Source organism: Ursus americanus, chromosome 19 (genome assembly GCF_024610735.1).
Source record: "Ursus americanus isolate L20-20 chromosome 19, mUrsAme1.1.p, whole genome shotgun sequence".
Classification (NCBI taxonomy): Eukaryota; Metazoa; Chordata; class Mammalia; order Carnivora; family Ursidae; genus Ursus; species Ursus americanus.
Window position 1 is genome coordinate 17,128,683 of NC_142145.1, and position 13,925 is coordinate 17,142,607.

The 13,925-nt window shown below is 50.0% G+C and overlaps 1 protein-coding gene across 3 annotated transcripts in view; it reads left to right on the forward strand.

Moving 5' to 3' along the window:
• ATP8B1 (ATPase phospholipid transporting 8B1) overlaps positions 1-13,925 on the forward strand; it is a 118,767-nt gene that overhangs the window by 14,644 nt on the left and 90,198 nt on the right. Inside the window, exon 1 of one of the 3 annotated variants that reach the window (XM_045790175.2) lies at positions 1,425-1,767. The exons of the other annotated variants lie outside the window; for them this stretch is intronic. The gene's annotated coding sequence lies outside the window, so the exon portion shown is untranslated. Of the gene's footprint in view, positions 1-1,424; positions 1,768-13,925 lie in introns of those variants that run through there. 3 annotated transcript variants of the gene reach the window in all.

Here is a 13,925-nt window from a genome sequence, read left to right on the forward strand (position 1 = left end):
GTGGGACTTGATGCTTGCTTTTTATCAGATGACCTTAGGTGTTATATATAGTTTCCTTTGCATGTGTCCTAAGGAAATCGGTGAGCATGATATGGCTGTACTTGTACTTGTCAGAGGACTAAGGGAGCATCAGTGCCGGAGACCGTTGCGAGGACTAAGGTACATTTGATTATTAAGTAAAATTTTGTTTGCTACTTTGTCTTAGGAATGACACAGTGATTTTCAGTCTGGAGTACCCTTAGAATTTTTTAATATAACAAAGTTCATGGTCTTCACATTTTTATATGAGAATACTTCAAATCTTTCAAACAATATATTTTTTAAAGATTCTCTTTATTTGAGAGAGAACGTGCCAGAGTGAGAGCAGGGGGGGGTGGGAGTGGGGACAAGCGGACTCTGCCTGGAGCGAGGAGCCAGATCCTGGGGTCATGACCTGAGCCGAAATCAGGAGTTGGATGCTTAACCGACTGAGCCCCCAGGCACCCCTCAAACAGTATTTTCATCCTAACATCCTGTTGGCCAGTCCTTGTGTACTTTAGAATTTGTCTGACTAAACTCTTAAGTTGTTAGGAATCCTTTTTCTGTCCCAAAGTGTTCAGAGTCGATGTTATCTCCCAGACCTGGCTGTATGTTAACCCCCCTTACCAGACAAAGATGGTAGTCTCCCTCCTTTGATTTTTTTTATTTTTTTTATGTTTTAAACTCCCTTTAACATTTTTTGGGGTTCCTAGTTTTCATGAACCTTTCGATGACCACATTAATTATTGGAATGAAGGCTCTTAGCAAAAAGGCTCCAGCAAAATTCCCAGCTCTTACTCCCTATTTACACTAAATTTACTGGATCCTCCCCTCCCCGACCTCTGCCCACATTGGTCTCCACGTAACAGGTGACCCTGAGATTTCTACTTTATTTCTTGTTTCCTGGACTGGTGCAGGTCCCATCTTTAGACCGACTCTGAGCGTCCTACATTTGCCCATATCCTTAGTAGTGAAATTAAAATGGCAGGGTAATTAGTACTTCATAAGCTGGCATTGTGATAGACTCTTATTTATTTTTTTAAAGATTTTATGTATTTAAGTAATCTCTACACCCAGTGTGGGGCTTGAAGTCACAACCCTGAGATCAAGTTGTACCCTCCACCGAGACCGAGCCAGCCAGGTGCCGCTGTGACAGACAAATGTACCTTGTTTAAGGAAGGAAGCGTTTAATGCAAAAAGAAAAAGGCTGACGATGATATATTTGATCATTAAAATGCTTTCAGTGGGAAAGGAATGTTTTCATTCCTGAGGTTAATGGTGCAGTCGCTTCTACTAACCTTACCTGAAATGAAACGTCATTTCCCTCTTAGCTGGAATTCTAATAGGACAGAGCGCGCTTCTCTATCTCAGGGTCTCCACGTGTGCCCTGATCTTTGCCCGTGGCTCCCATCCCCCCCCCCCCCACCTGCTGACCAGGTGCTACTTCCTCCTTGAAGACTTCCTGATTCTCCACCCTCCCAGGTCAAAGTGAGGGGCCCCTCCTTTGTTCTGGTCACTCTCTGTACATTCCTGACCCAGATCTCGCCATCTCGGAGATGGTGGCGAGCTTTTACTGCATGTGCCAGCCCCTAACTCCACTTTTCAAAGAATGTTCTTAGAGCAGCGACAGCAGCAGTTTTACTGAATCAGAAACTCGGGAAGTAGAACCCAGCCTTCTGTGTCTGAACAAAACTTCCAGATGATTCTTACACCTGCTCCAGGTTGAGGACCACTGGCCGGAAGTTTTTGGTGAGTAGGATTCCGGAGTCCCGTCCAGCCGTGGCAGGGGTATGCTAAGATTCCTTAGTGACATACATGACCTTGAGCAGGTGAGAAGCAGGACAGGTGTGGGCCGGGGGTGGTGCCATCCTGAACTGTATTGCAATCGCTGGTCTGTCTGTCTCTGCATTAGGCTGTCACCTCCGTGAGAAGAGCACCTGTTTAGGGCTCACTGGTGTAACCCAGCCCCCAGCACGGTGCTTACCTTGTCGTAGCTGTTCTACAAGCGTAAGGACAACGGTAGAGTCAGACATATGCCTTTTTCCACACGTAGAGTCACTGGAGTTAGCGGTCGTTATTGCAAGATGTTCTCTGAGAGCAGGTGTTGAAGTTGGTGGTTTTGTGTAGTGACCCTGGGTTCAGAAGAACCACTTGTGGCCGGATCAAGTGAACTTCATGGCTTCATTCCTTTGGGAAGGTGCCACAGGAGAATAATCATGTTCTTGGACCTTATTACTTATTAAAATAGTCACAAATAACAATTGGTATTTTCAGATTTTTTAGCACCAACTTCTGGTACATATTGCCATCCTTTGCAAAATGCCGCAAAATACCAGGGATTATTTTTAGTTAGCTCTTAACTTGGGAAAACTGGACTCTTGTGACATCTTGGTTTCGATGGCAGATCTTTTTACCAATGATACTTGGAAGCTTCTACCCCATTCCATCACTCTGGGCTATAAAATATTTGCATACAGGGAAAAACAGCTCACACCAATATTCGCTCACTGTTTGGGGTCTGTGTTTATTATCAAAAGACAATGAAGTTACAGGGTTTTCAAGACTATCGGGGTTAGTACCACTACCGTTGTTTCTTATTAGATAGAGCAAGGTCAAGCTTAGTACGAGGTCTGGTTTTATTCCGTGACTTCTAGGTGCTTGTCCATGAAGCCAGAACGTGAGAAAGTTGAAGCGATTTGTGGAACTCTTCCCCTTGGGTGGGCTGTGACCTTTCAAGACCAAAGTCAGGCACCAGCTTTATTAAAGACTGCACGAGCATCCCTAACCTGATCAGCTAGGGCAGCCTGGGGCCCTAGAGGATGTTTTAGGTTGTCCCAGCTCGGGGGGTGCTGCTAAACTTGCCAGGACGCACAGGACTGCTTCCACTACAAGGCAGCCCACCCACAGTGTGCCGTGCGGGGCTTGGGAAAGCTTTCCTACAGCATCTGAGAATGCGGGCTTTCCCCGGGACGCCGTCCCAGCGTGCTGCTGCTTTGGGAGGGAATCTGCTCCCTTTCGGTGGTTTTAACACACCAGTGCCTGCTGGGTTTCCACGGCAGCCAGCTCCTCCTCCCTGCCAGCCTGTCCTCTCCGCTGGTGGAGCTCCAGAGCGGCACAGGAACCATGCATCCAGCACCGACCCCCCTCCCCCCGCCGCACCCCCCCCTTCCCCCGCTTTTAGAATGACTCTCCAGCTGGTGTGAATCCAGACACCTGGACTTGAACCCTGACCCCCTTCCTCCTCCACATCATGCCACCCCGACCTCCATTTCCTTTTTTTTTTTTTTTAAGATTTTATTTAGAGATAGAGCAAGCACCAGCAGGGGTGGGGGCGTGGGGCAGAGGGAGCAGGGGAAGCAGGCTCCCCGCTGAACTGGGAGCCTGATGCGGGGCTTGATCCCAGGACCTTGGAATCATAACCTGAGCCGAAGGCAGACGCTTCACCGACTGAGCCACCCAGGCGCCCTGTGACCTCCATTTCCAATCCATCTCTTAGATCTGCTGCTTGTAGTCCACAAGCTCTTGAGTCCAGCTGATTGTCTCCATTGCCACCCCGTTATTCAAACCACCACCACCCTCCTCCTGAGCTCCCCCCTCCCCCGCCCCAGGAGTCCCCTAACCGATGTCTCCATTCCCAGCCCAGAGCGGCCACTCAGGTCCTGGAGCATGTCTGTGCCTAGCTGCAAACTTTTTTGTAGCTCTGGGGCGCCTGGGTGGCTCAGCTGGTTAAGCATCTGCCTTTGCTCAGGTCATGATCCCAGGGTCCTGGGATTGAGCCCCACATCTGGCTCCCCTCTGTCTCCCTCTATCCCCCCCCCCCCCGTTCATGATCTCTCTCTCTTAAATAAATAAAATCTTAAAAAAAAATTTTTTTTGGTAGCTCACCGTTGCACTGATAACATTTACCTCCTGCCCGTGGCTTAGCAGGCCCAGCCTGCGACCCCCTGCCAGTTTCCCTCTTGTCCTGCTTCAGCCTCTGGAGCACTACGAGCCCTTGCCTGTCCCGGGACCTGCACATTTGTTCCTTGCCTGTCCCGGGACCTGCACATTTGTTGCTTTCTTGCCTGAAAAGCTCTTCCCCACAAAGACTCCTTATCTTTTGCTTTTGGGCTCCCCCCGTGAACGCAGGGCCCCTTTGCTCTCTTGCTCGTTCCTTCGTTTGCTTGTGGGATTATTGGTGTGCTGCTCCCTGAGTCGGGAAGCTTCCGAAGAAGGGACCACATCTGTCCTGCTCTCTACAGCTCAGGTGCGGGCGGACTGGCTGTGGCTTGTTATTTGCTTACTGTCTGGGGGATATTAGTGGGAGTGGTTGCTCCCTGCGTGCCCGGGTGAGTGAAGGGAGACTAGCCTGCAGGGGTGAGGGCGGGAAGTGGGACATGTCAGGCTGCCGGAGCACAGAGAAGGGAGTGATTCACTCGGTTCAGGGGTGTTCAGGAAGCTTCCCAAGAGGGGGTTTACTCTGGAGGACAGTCTTGAAGAATGATCAGGGTTCCCCGGGGTTCAGGAAGTGATGAAAAGTTTCAATTGGGGTGGGGGAAATACTTGAAAATAAATGGGGCCTAAAGCAGTTCTGGCCTCTGAGAGGCCCCCACGGGCTGTGATGGACCGTCCAGAGAATGGCTACTTCCACAGTGTAGACTGCTGTCTTCTCAGACATGAATGCGCACGTGGATCTCCTGGGGAGTCTTGTGAAAATGTAGGTTCGGGCTTGGTGGGAAGGTGAAACTCTGCAGTTCACCCAAGCTCTGGACGATGCCGAGGATGCTGGGCTGCAGGCACAGGGGACGGGCAGGACCAGCTTATTTGAAAGGACAGCAGCTCCATCCTCATGTGCCCTTTGATACAGAGTAGAAGACGCGACTTCTGTGTTTTCTTCTAGACTTTCTTGCGGAACACAAAGAGGCATCTGATGGCTTGATTTTAGGCAGCGTATTCCAGCTGTAATTTGATAACCAAGGTCTTATTACCCCGGCCTTCCTATGTTATTAAAGGAAGTAGAAATATAAACGGAGTTGTTTCTGAGCCCCCGTGCTCTGTCCTGTTACCTGTTGTCAGAGGACCGCAGTAAGCATGTTAGCACTTTGTTAACGTAAATCCACTGAACTGTTATCCATCCTGCATTCCTCCAGGTGCATTCTCCTGTAATCTGTACCTCATCTGTTTTATGGTTTCTCTGCAGCACATTCATTGCTCGGACAGTCTGTTCTCTGCCACTTGTCCTACTTCCGGGCAACCCCCCGCCTCCCCTATCAGCCTATGTATCTTTAAAAAAGACAAATTAGTATTAATCCAGGCCAGTCATCATTTGGAGGGTAACTCTGTTTTCCTAAAAGAACCCCATCCTCGTCCAGAGGAGGCAAATGGATTCCATATGATCTGGAGCCTGCCTTAAGATGTCTAAACCCGCAATGACTGAGCTGCTGTCTGTGGGGGGGTGTTCAGGCTTCTTGGGGGTTGTAATAAATGAGGTTCTCCAACTTGGCTGCACACTGGAATCATCTGGGGAGCATCAGCTATGCTGATGCCTGAGTCCCCCGTGGGGGGGGGCGGTGGGAGTCACCCAAGTGGGGTACACCTGGGGGGAGTCTAATGCATAGTGGAGGCCGAGAACTGCCTGGAAAGTAGATGCTGGAGGAGTCTGCCCTCTGTGGGATGCCTTTTAGCGTGTCTAAAATTCACCGGGGCTTATGGGATTGCTGGAGTATCAGCACATGGGGGAAGCGATTGAAATAAATGAGCAGCGTCACAGATGCAGGACTCGGTTGTGTGATGGCATCAGCTGGGGGCAGCCTTGATCGCGTCCCAACCTCATAGCTCACATCTGTGTCGTGATTTGCTGACGCCAAAGTACCTTCACGGGCAGTATCGTAGAGTCGCAAGAATTCTAAAGAGAGGGCGGGCCACCTTTCCCCTTCTGGCCTTTCTTCAAGGGACGCGATTCTTTATCCTCTGACATTCAGCACAGTGCTCTCCTGGCCCGAAGCCCCTCCCAGGCCCTTCCCAGGCTGCATTAGGGACCAGGCTCCCACGGCAGCCGGAGCATCTCCTGGCACTTCCCATATTGAACTGTAAAAATCTGTCACGGTTTCTCTCCCTTCGAGGGTCATGACCTCCTCTTCATCCCAAGGCTCGTTAACCCAGTGGGCATTCACTGATGATTTCATCCATCCGGCCGTCCATCCATCACTACTTTTCAGGTGGGGACATTGGCCCCGGGGAGACGAAATACAGATCAGCGCTCACCTCCCCTAACCTTTCCCAAGCCCCACATTCTGCTCGTAAAAATGAAGAGTTTGGAAGTTTTCTCTAACATCCCTCGCAGCTCTAAAACAGGCGGTAGTGTTACCGTCTTAACTCTTTGGTGCTAAAGCTCAGCAAAGCTCTCAGGCGGGCGTGAAACAGCCTCGAAAAGAAAGAGTAAAGGTCTGATCGAGGGGAGTCAACCAGCTGGCAGAACAGAAATTCGTATTTCACTGCAGCCTGGACCAGTGACCCAGTCCTGACAGCTGTGCACTAGAATCCCCTTGGGAGGTTGAGAAAGTAGAAACGCCCACGTCAGACCCTTTTCGGACCTTCCCCAAGTGATTCTGAAGTAGACCAGTTGGTGTTCAAGGGCCACTTTTGCTCCCCTGGCGAGTGCCCCCATCTGACCAACTGTGGTTATGTGAATGGACTGCAAGTCCATTTCTATGAATTTTGAACAGCTGGCTGGCCCCAGAGCAGCCCCGTTGTGCCGCCAGCACCCGCCAGCCGCATGCATCGTGCGCGTGTTGCTGAGTCGAGGAGGGGGCCTTCTGTCCAGATCATGATGGAGTCTGGGACATGGCTACTGCGACCTGACTCTTGACTGCTTAGAAATCACTTCCTAATCAGGGTGAGGAGGAGGGGTGGGTGTGAGCAAACAGAAGAGAAGAGGAAATGTGAAACCACATCTTCCTTCTCTTGGGGTAAAGCTGTTCACAGAAAATATAAGTTGTTCACATAGGGTGTGCAATATTATTTGCATTGGCTAAAGCCAATGAGGAGATTTGGAGGGTTGGGACGCCTGGGTGGCTCAGTCCGTTGAGCGGCTGACTCTTGGTTTGGGCTCAGGTCATGATCTCAGGGTTCTGGGATCGAGCCCAGCGTTGGGCTCTGCGCTCAGCACAGAGTCTGTTGGAGATTCTCTTTTCCCTTTCCCTGTGTCCCCTGCCTTCCTCCATGCTCTCAGGCTCGGTTTCTCTCTCTCTCTCTGAAATAAATGAATCTTAAAAGATTTTGAGGATTGTAAAATGAGATCATTTCTCTGGCCTTGCGTATGACTGGCCAATGATGGAAAATCCACAGTGCCAATGTAATTTTGACTCTCCCCGCCCCAACTCACACCTTCCGAGAAGTCCTTTTTTTCTCCGTCTCCCCCTCCACCCCCCAACCCAGCTCTGAATTGGAAGTCAGCCTACCAACGCTGAGCCGTTTGATAAGATCTGACTCCTACTTGTTAAATTCCCGAGCTGTCAATGTGTGTCAGTCAGCATACAATAGGACGTTCCTTACAGGGGCTTGGGGGCGGGGCCAAAGTGAGTCAGTCCTGTAAAACCTTCACTTACAGTCATTGTGAACTCACCCCTTTTCATTGTAAAAGGACTTTTTAAGGAAATTGACAAGTTAAATATTTTTTAATCCTTTCAAGGATTTAGTTAAGTGAGTAGAAGATTAAAATGGCTTTGTTTGCTTTACCTTTTCCAACTTCAGATTAAAAAAAAATTTTTTTTCCCATTTATCTACATCTCCAAGACAGTTTTACATATACAGACAAACTTGTGAATAGGAGATTGATGGTAATCAAATAGGATCAGAAATGTGGACTTAAAGGTCAATTGATAGAGCTGGTTTTTCAGCTGTGGCCTTTATATGCTGCAGTGACCCACAGTGGGCGCAGAGAAAAGATCATGTTTAACGTGATTACCTGTGTGTTTCATTTCTCTTTTGTTGCATAACACAGGCTAAGCATTGATAATCACCCCTCCTCCCACCCACACCAAGTAAGATATAAACGCTGTGTTCCGCGGTGCTAAAATAAAAAAGTGAACGTATCACACCAGGGCTGATACCCCTTGGATGTTAAAAGCGAATTTTGAATTTTCCCTTTGCCTCCTCTGGAGCCTTCCAGTTCTGGGAGTGCTTGTAACGCTTCGCATCTGCTGGTGTGCTTTGGCGGGAAGTCGCGGCTCCCTGGTTTGCATCTGACTGCTAGACCTCTCATGCTTGTTGCATGCGAGCTGTCTCAAGGGACTTTTTACCAAATTTGGGGCCCCGCTATAATGTCTCCAGATTCTCATAAGTCTGATTTGCGGTTTCTGCTGTTTCTGGGCGACCTGCCTCCTTGTCGAGGAGCTGGACCTGCTGATGTGCTTGTCATGAACAGAATATGGCAAAAGGGGTGGGAGGTCACTTCCAAGGCGAGGGTGCAAAGAAGACCCTCCTTTTGACTTGTTCTCTGAGCAAGCCACCAGCCCATGAGAAACCAAATCCTGCCAGCAGGCCTGTGAGCGAGCTGGGAGGCGGAGTCTTAGGTCAGGCCCACGATCCTGAGCTGTCGAAACTGGGATAATACTTGTGTTTGAAACTGCTGAGGTTGGGGGTCATTTGTTATGCAGCAATAGGTGACTCATACAAGGACACCGATTCAAGGTCCAACTAAAGTGTCCCCTGCCGTTGGGGCGCTCACCATCTTTCTTGAGCACTAGAGTTGGCAAACATCAGTGGTAAGCCAACATGTGAAATCATCGTTGTTACTTTCTGATGAAGGACTCCAACAAAAATAGCTTCCAAGCTTCAGTGTTGTCCCATGTATTTTTTGTTTGTTTTCCAGTTTAATTTTTGAAGTAAAACATGTGAATGCTACAATCTTCAAAAGGTCCGAAACGGTATAGAGTGTCAAGCACTCTTCTCCCTTCCGCGTCAGCGCCCGCTTCCCCTCCCCAAAGTCAACAGCCCTTACCAGTTTATCGGTTACCTTTCTAGAGATAGTCTTTGCATTTACAAGTGTGTACCTTACCACTGTGTACAGACCTGTCCCGCCCCCACACGGAAACTACATGGCAGTGAAATGTGACTTTCAACTTGGACTCGAAATCAGGAATATGGTTGATACATAATCGATGGAAAACTTACGTAACTCCTACCAATGGATTCTGCCCTGAACTTAACAGATAAGAAATTCACTTAAGGAAACAGTTGAAAAACCTGTGAGAGAAAGAAAGATAACAAGTCGTGGACTGATTGGGCCTAGAGAAGCCATCTGGTTTGTCCACTCGCCCTGGGCAGGATAGTGGTTAGAACATCCAGAGGAGCTGCCTTCGAGAGCCTTCCAGCCTGAAATAGTTTCCTGATCTTTGGGGAAATGGGGGGATGAACATAACTCTCCTTATCAGAAAATGTCCCAGATGGTTGTTCTAGACTTTTCTCCCAAAGAACTCTGCATGTTGTGAAAAATTAAGGGTGTGTGTGTGTGTGTGTGTGGTTTGCTTCTGGGAACTAAGATGACCCCACATTAGCTGTGGAGTGAGTCCCAAGAACAGATCCGAAGAGCGGGGCTTGTTCTCGCTCCTCTACTACTGGGTACCTGCCCCGGTGGTGGAGACTCTGGCTAACTGTTGTTAACGGCGTGGGTGGTGGCCCGGGCTGTGGGACAGGTGCGCACCCCTTCCTTGGCTGGCTCTGCGACCTTTGCCACACATCTTCACCTGTTCGCGTCTCCATTTCCTCTCTGCAAGGTGCAGGTGACGAAACCGTAGCTTTCAGGGATGGGGAAGCCTAATTAACATGGTACTTGAAGACCAATACATGCCTTAGAAGAAAGGCGCCCTATGAGTTCGGGGTGGTTCTCAGTGCAGTCGTTACCTTTACAGTCCCAGGCAGCGTGGCGGACAAGTCACAACGGAGGTGAAGGAGTAACGGCTCGGAATTCAGCTGCACGCAGATGTTAGCTGTTTCCTTTACGTGGAGTATGGGCTCTGAAGGGCATTGGATCGAAACGTACGCTCACCTGGATCGCGATCACAGGATCTGCCAAGGCTTTGCGTTTGTTGTCCCGAGAGCAGTGGGGAGCATCCCACGCACAGCCGTGATGGCGGTCATTCAGGGACCTGTTCCTCGGACTGCGATCCCGTGTATTGTCTGTGCCTCGTTCTGGCGTCACCGATAGATACTTCTTTTTATTCCAACTGAAGCCACACAGGAATGGTTAGGTTTCCAACGAATGCTTGCTGATGTCACTGCTCTCTGACAGGATCTCTCTATGTAGAAATGTGAGAGCCAGTTAATGTTTCTTAATTTTAGGCCACTCATCTGTGGCCCTGGTGGTATCGAGTGAGAACTGAGTTCCTTCCTCCCCGCCCCTTCCTCCTTCCTCCTTCCTCCTTTCTCTCTCCATCTCCTTCCTTCCTTCCTTCCTTCCTTCCTTCCACCGAACTGTGGAGTATCTCCTATGTGCCAGGCACCGTTCTAGATGTTCTGGATTCATCAGAAAAAGAGACCATGTCTCTGCCCTCGTGGAGCGTACATTTCCACATGGAGAGAGCGAGAAGAAACACAGCAGCGAGCATATGTGGGCTGGTGAGAAATGCAATGGGAAAAAATGAGTGGGGGGCAAGGGGTAGAGCAGGCCAGTGAAGAAGGCGAGGGTTTGCGGTTTTGCACAGGTCGCTAGGGAGGCCTTTTTCACAAGCTGAGCATTGATCCAAGCCATAGATGTCTAGAAGCTGCCTGCTGTGTGCTGGGCTGCGCTCTGGCTGCCCACTCACCCCGGTCGTTGGGGCTGATTTACCCCACCTGCCCGCTGTCCCCTGCTGTCCCATTTTCTGTCCAAAGTCCCAGCTGCTGACAGCTCTATGATGTCCTGTGTCATCTGTGTCTCCCACCAGCACGAAAGCTCCCTGAGGGAAGGGGCTTTTGTTTCTTTGGTTCAGATCTATCCGAGAGCTGTTGCTTCTCCCTCTGAAAGGCTTTCCCTGAGCCCTCTGCCTGCCCTGCCTTCGCCTCGGTCTTGGTCATCTGCCAGCTACAGGGCCGTAGGGACTTCCTGCCATCTTGTCTCGGCCACACCTCGACTTCATCTCTCCCTGGAGTTCCTGCTTGGGGTTATCATTTCTGCTGCCTATCTGATGAGGCCAGTTCCTGTGGAAGAGGCCCCAGGCTCTTGACGCCGACGGTTCCCTGAACAGTGCTCTCCCTCCTTCCGTGCTCTGCTGATGCTTCAACCCCCAGAGCCTTCCTCGCTTGTCCTGGAACATTCCTGCCCCTTCCCGCGTCTCCGTGTCCCCGCCTCCAGTGCCTCCCCGTCACAGTGTAGACATTTCTGAGGGCTGTGTTCCTGTCTGTCTCCCCTGAGGTGAAGCGTCAGAAGGACGGGAGGCGGGTCTTGCCCCCCAGTCGCTGACTGAGCACCTGTAGAAGGCCCGGAGACATTTGTCCAAAGCACGAGGAGCCTCTCATGGCCTCTGCTAGCTTAGCACACAAGTTCCCAATGCCTCTCACCTGCAAGGCCTCCCAGCCTTGCCTCAGTCTACCTCTCCAGCCTCCTCTTCAAACCATCTTCTTCCTCCACCTGCCTACACTCTGGTACCTAATCCTGGCATCCCGTGGAGTCCTCCGCTGAAGTCCTTGCTTCTCTCACTTCCCCTCTCCCGCCCTGGTCACGGCCAAACTCAAATAACTTCCCGCCTCTCTCCGTCCTTCCTTGAAGTCCCTGCTGTCCTGTGGCTTCTCCTAGCACCTGCCCCGTGGAATTACACCGAGATGGGTGTTTGTCACTGTCGCTGCCATAACTGCAAGCAGATGAGGACACGGCTCCTATTTTATATGTCACTACATGCTTTAGAGATAGAATATACATAAATATGAAATAGATATCTTTATATCTGTATCTTTAATATACTTCATATATCTCTGGTTTATCACATGATTTGGGGACGAATAGAGGAAATGGTGGAATTTTATGTCTTAGGAGGCTTATTCCTTATGACTAATCTTAAGTGTTCTGTAACACACGGATATAATAGAATTACAGTTACTGGACCCAGCGCAAGAAGGTTTCCCGTGGTGGGAATTTGGGGCTCTCCAATGGCTTACTGGTCTCAGAGCTAAAGGTAGAAGCTGCCTTTTTTTTCTCCCAGGTATTGATCATGAGTTTCTGGGCCTCAAGCTGTGCTCCCTCGTGAAGCGTGGTTTTTTCCTGGTGGTTCAAGAAAAATGCTGAGGGTGCCCCTTGATGTTACCGGAAAACTGACGTCTCTTGTCTGACACTGCTCAGATCTTTGGAAACGGGATGTGTTCTGATCAGATCACTGGTCTCCAATGTTGGGGATTATAGTAAAATTTAGACCCGAGGCAGCGCCCCCGAGCTGTGGTGTGTGGCCTGTGTGACTGACTCAGGTACCAAAAAGCAAACGCTGCGACAGACATTTATTGATTTGTTTTTAAGTAGGTTCGGTGTGCAGTGCAGGGCTTGAACTCCCAACCCTGAGACTAAGAACTGAGATCAAGTGTGGGACACTGAACCAAGCAAGCCACCCAGGCGCCCCTACAAATAGACTTTTAAAGTGCAAATGTCTAAAAATGACTGCCTAGCCTGATTTGTACAAGCTTGGTGAGGGAAACCCGGTCATCTCCGATCACTCAGGATTTATAAAGAAGGTGAACTGAAGGGTCAGAAGTAAAGCAGAGGAGGGCGTGGCCTTGAAGGAGGAGATGCACGGAGGCTGTGAGTTGCTCAGTGACCTGCCGTCTGCCTGTGCAAAAGCCTGTTCTCTAAAACGGGGTTCGTCTCCAAGAGAAATGGCTCTATCATGAGTTTATGAAATGACTGTGGAAGAAAATTAACCCTCTTAATTTTCCTATCAGCTGTACTGGCACTAAATCCAAATTTCTTTTTTTTTTTTTTATTAAAGATTTTATTTATTTATTTGACAGAGATAGAGACAGCCAGTGAGAGCGGAAACACAAGCAGGGGGAGTGGGAGAGGAAGAAGCAGGCTCCCAGCGGAGGAGCCTGATGTGGGGCTCGATCCCAGAACGCCAGGATCACGCCCTGAGCCAAAGGCAGACGCTTAACGACTGCGCCACCCAGGCGCACCTAAATCCAAATTTCTTGATAAAAATTAAAGTCCGTGTCCCTACTCGAGAGGGGACATTAAGTAACCCATGTCTGACTGTCCCTTTTCTGTTCTAGCTCTCTTTAACAGCAGGGCATGTGGAGATGTTTCTGCTTACTGGTATGTTGAAATCTGCCACGGCTCGCAGGCCCAGTGTACCTGTCCTTACGTGTGGTTTGCCCCACGGACAAGCCACCCTGCTGGCTGGCTGTTAATCTCGAGGCCCTCGTCCTCCCTCTCCTTCTCCTCTAGGCCCTTCCCACCCCTGGAAGCTCTTGTCTCAGTGGCTTGGCTCTGGAGCCCCCGGATCTCACGGTGGGCCGGCTGGAGCTCGTGGGAGGAGCTTTGTGTCTCCTGCAGGCCACGGAGTGAGCAAGGTGAGCAGGGGGAGAGGGTTTCTGGCAGCCCACGCTGGACAGAAAGAAACATTATTGCAAGTGGTGACCAAGTGCCATGGTACCATTTTGTATAGAACACGGGCCTCTCAAAGCAAATGAGCGTTTTGTGGACGACTCTGGAAAGATCCATTCTGATCTTCAGAGAACCAACTAAAATCTTTGGATTCCTATCGGCAGCTTAGGGTGAACGGGACACCTGGGAGGCCGGCCGAGCTGATGGACCCACTTTTGCCTGAGAGCAAGAGAAAGGAGTTCCGAGCATGACAGTTTGTGAGCAGGACATGCTGGAACCCGAGGGACTGGATTTGAAGATAGGCCCTACGACATACTAGTCATGAGATCCTGGGAGGGTTTCTAGGCCTCAGTGTCTTCATCTG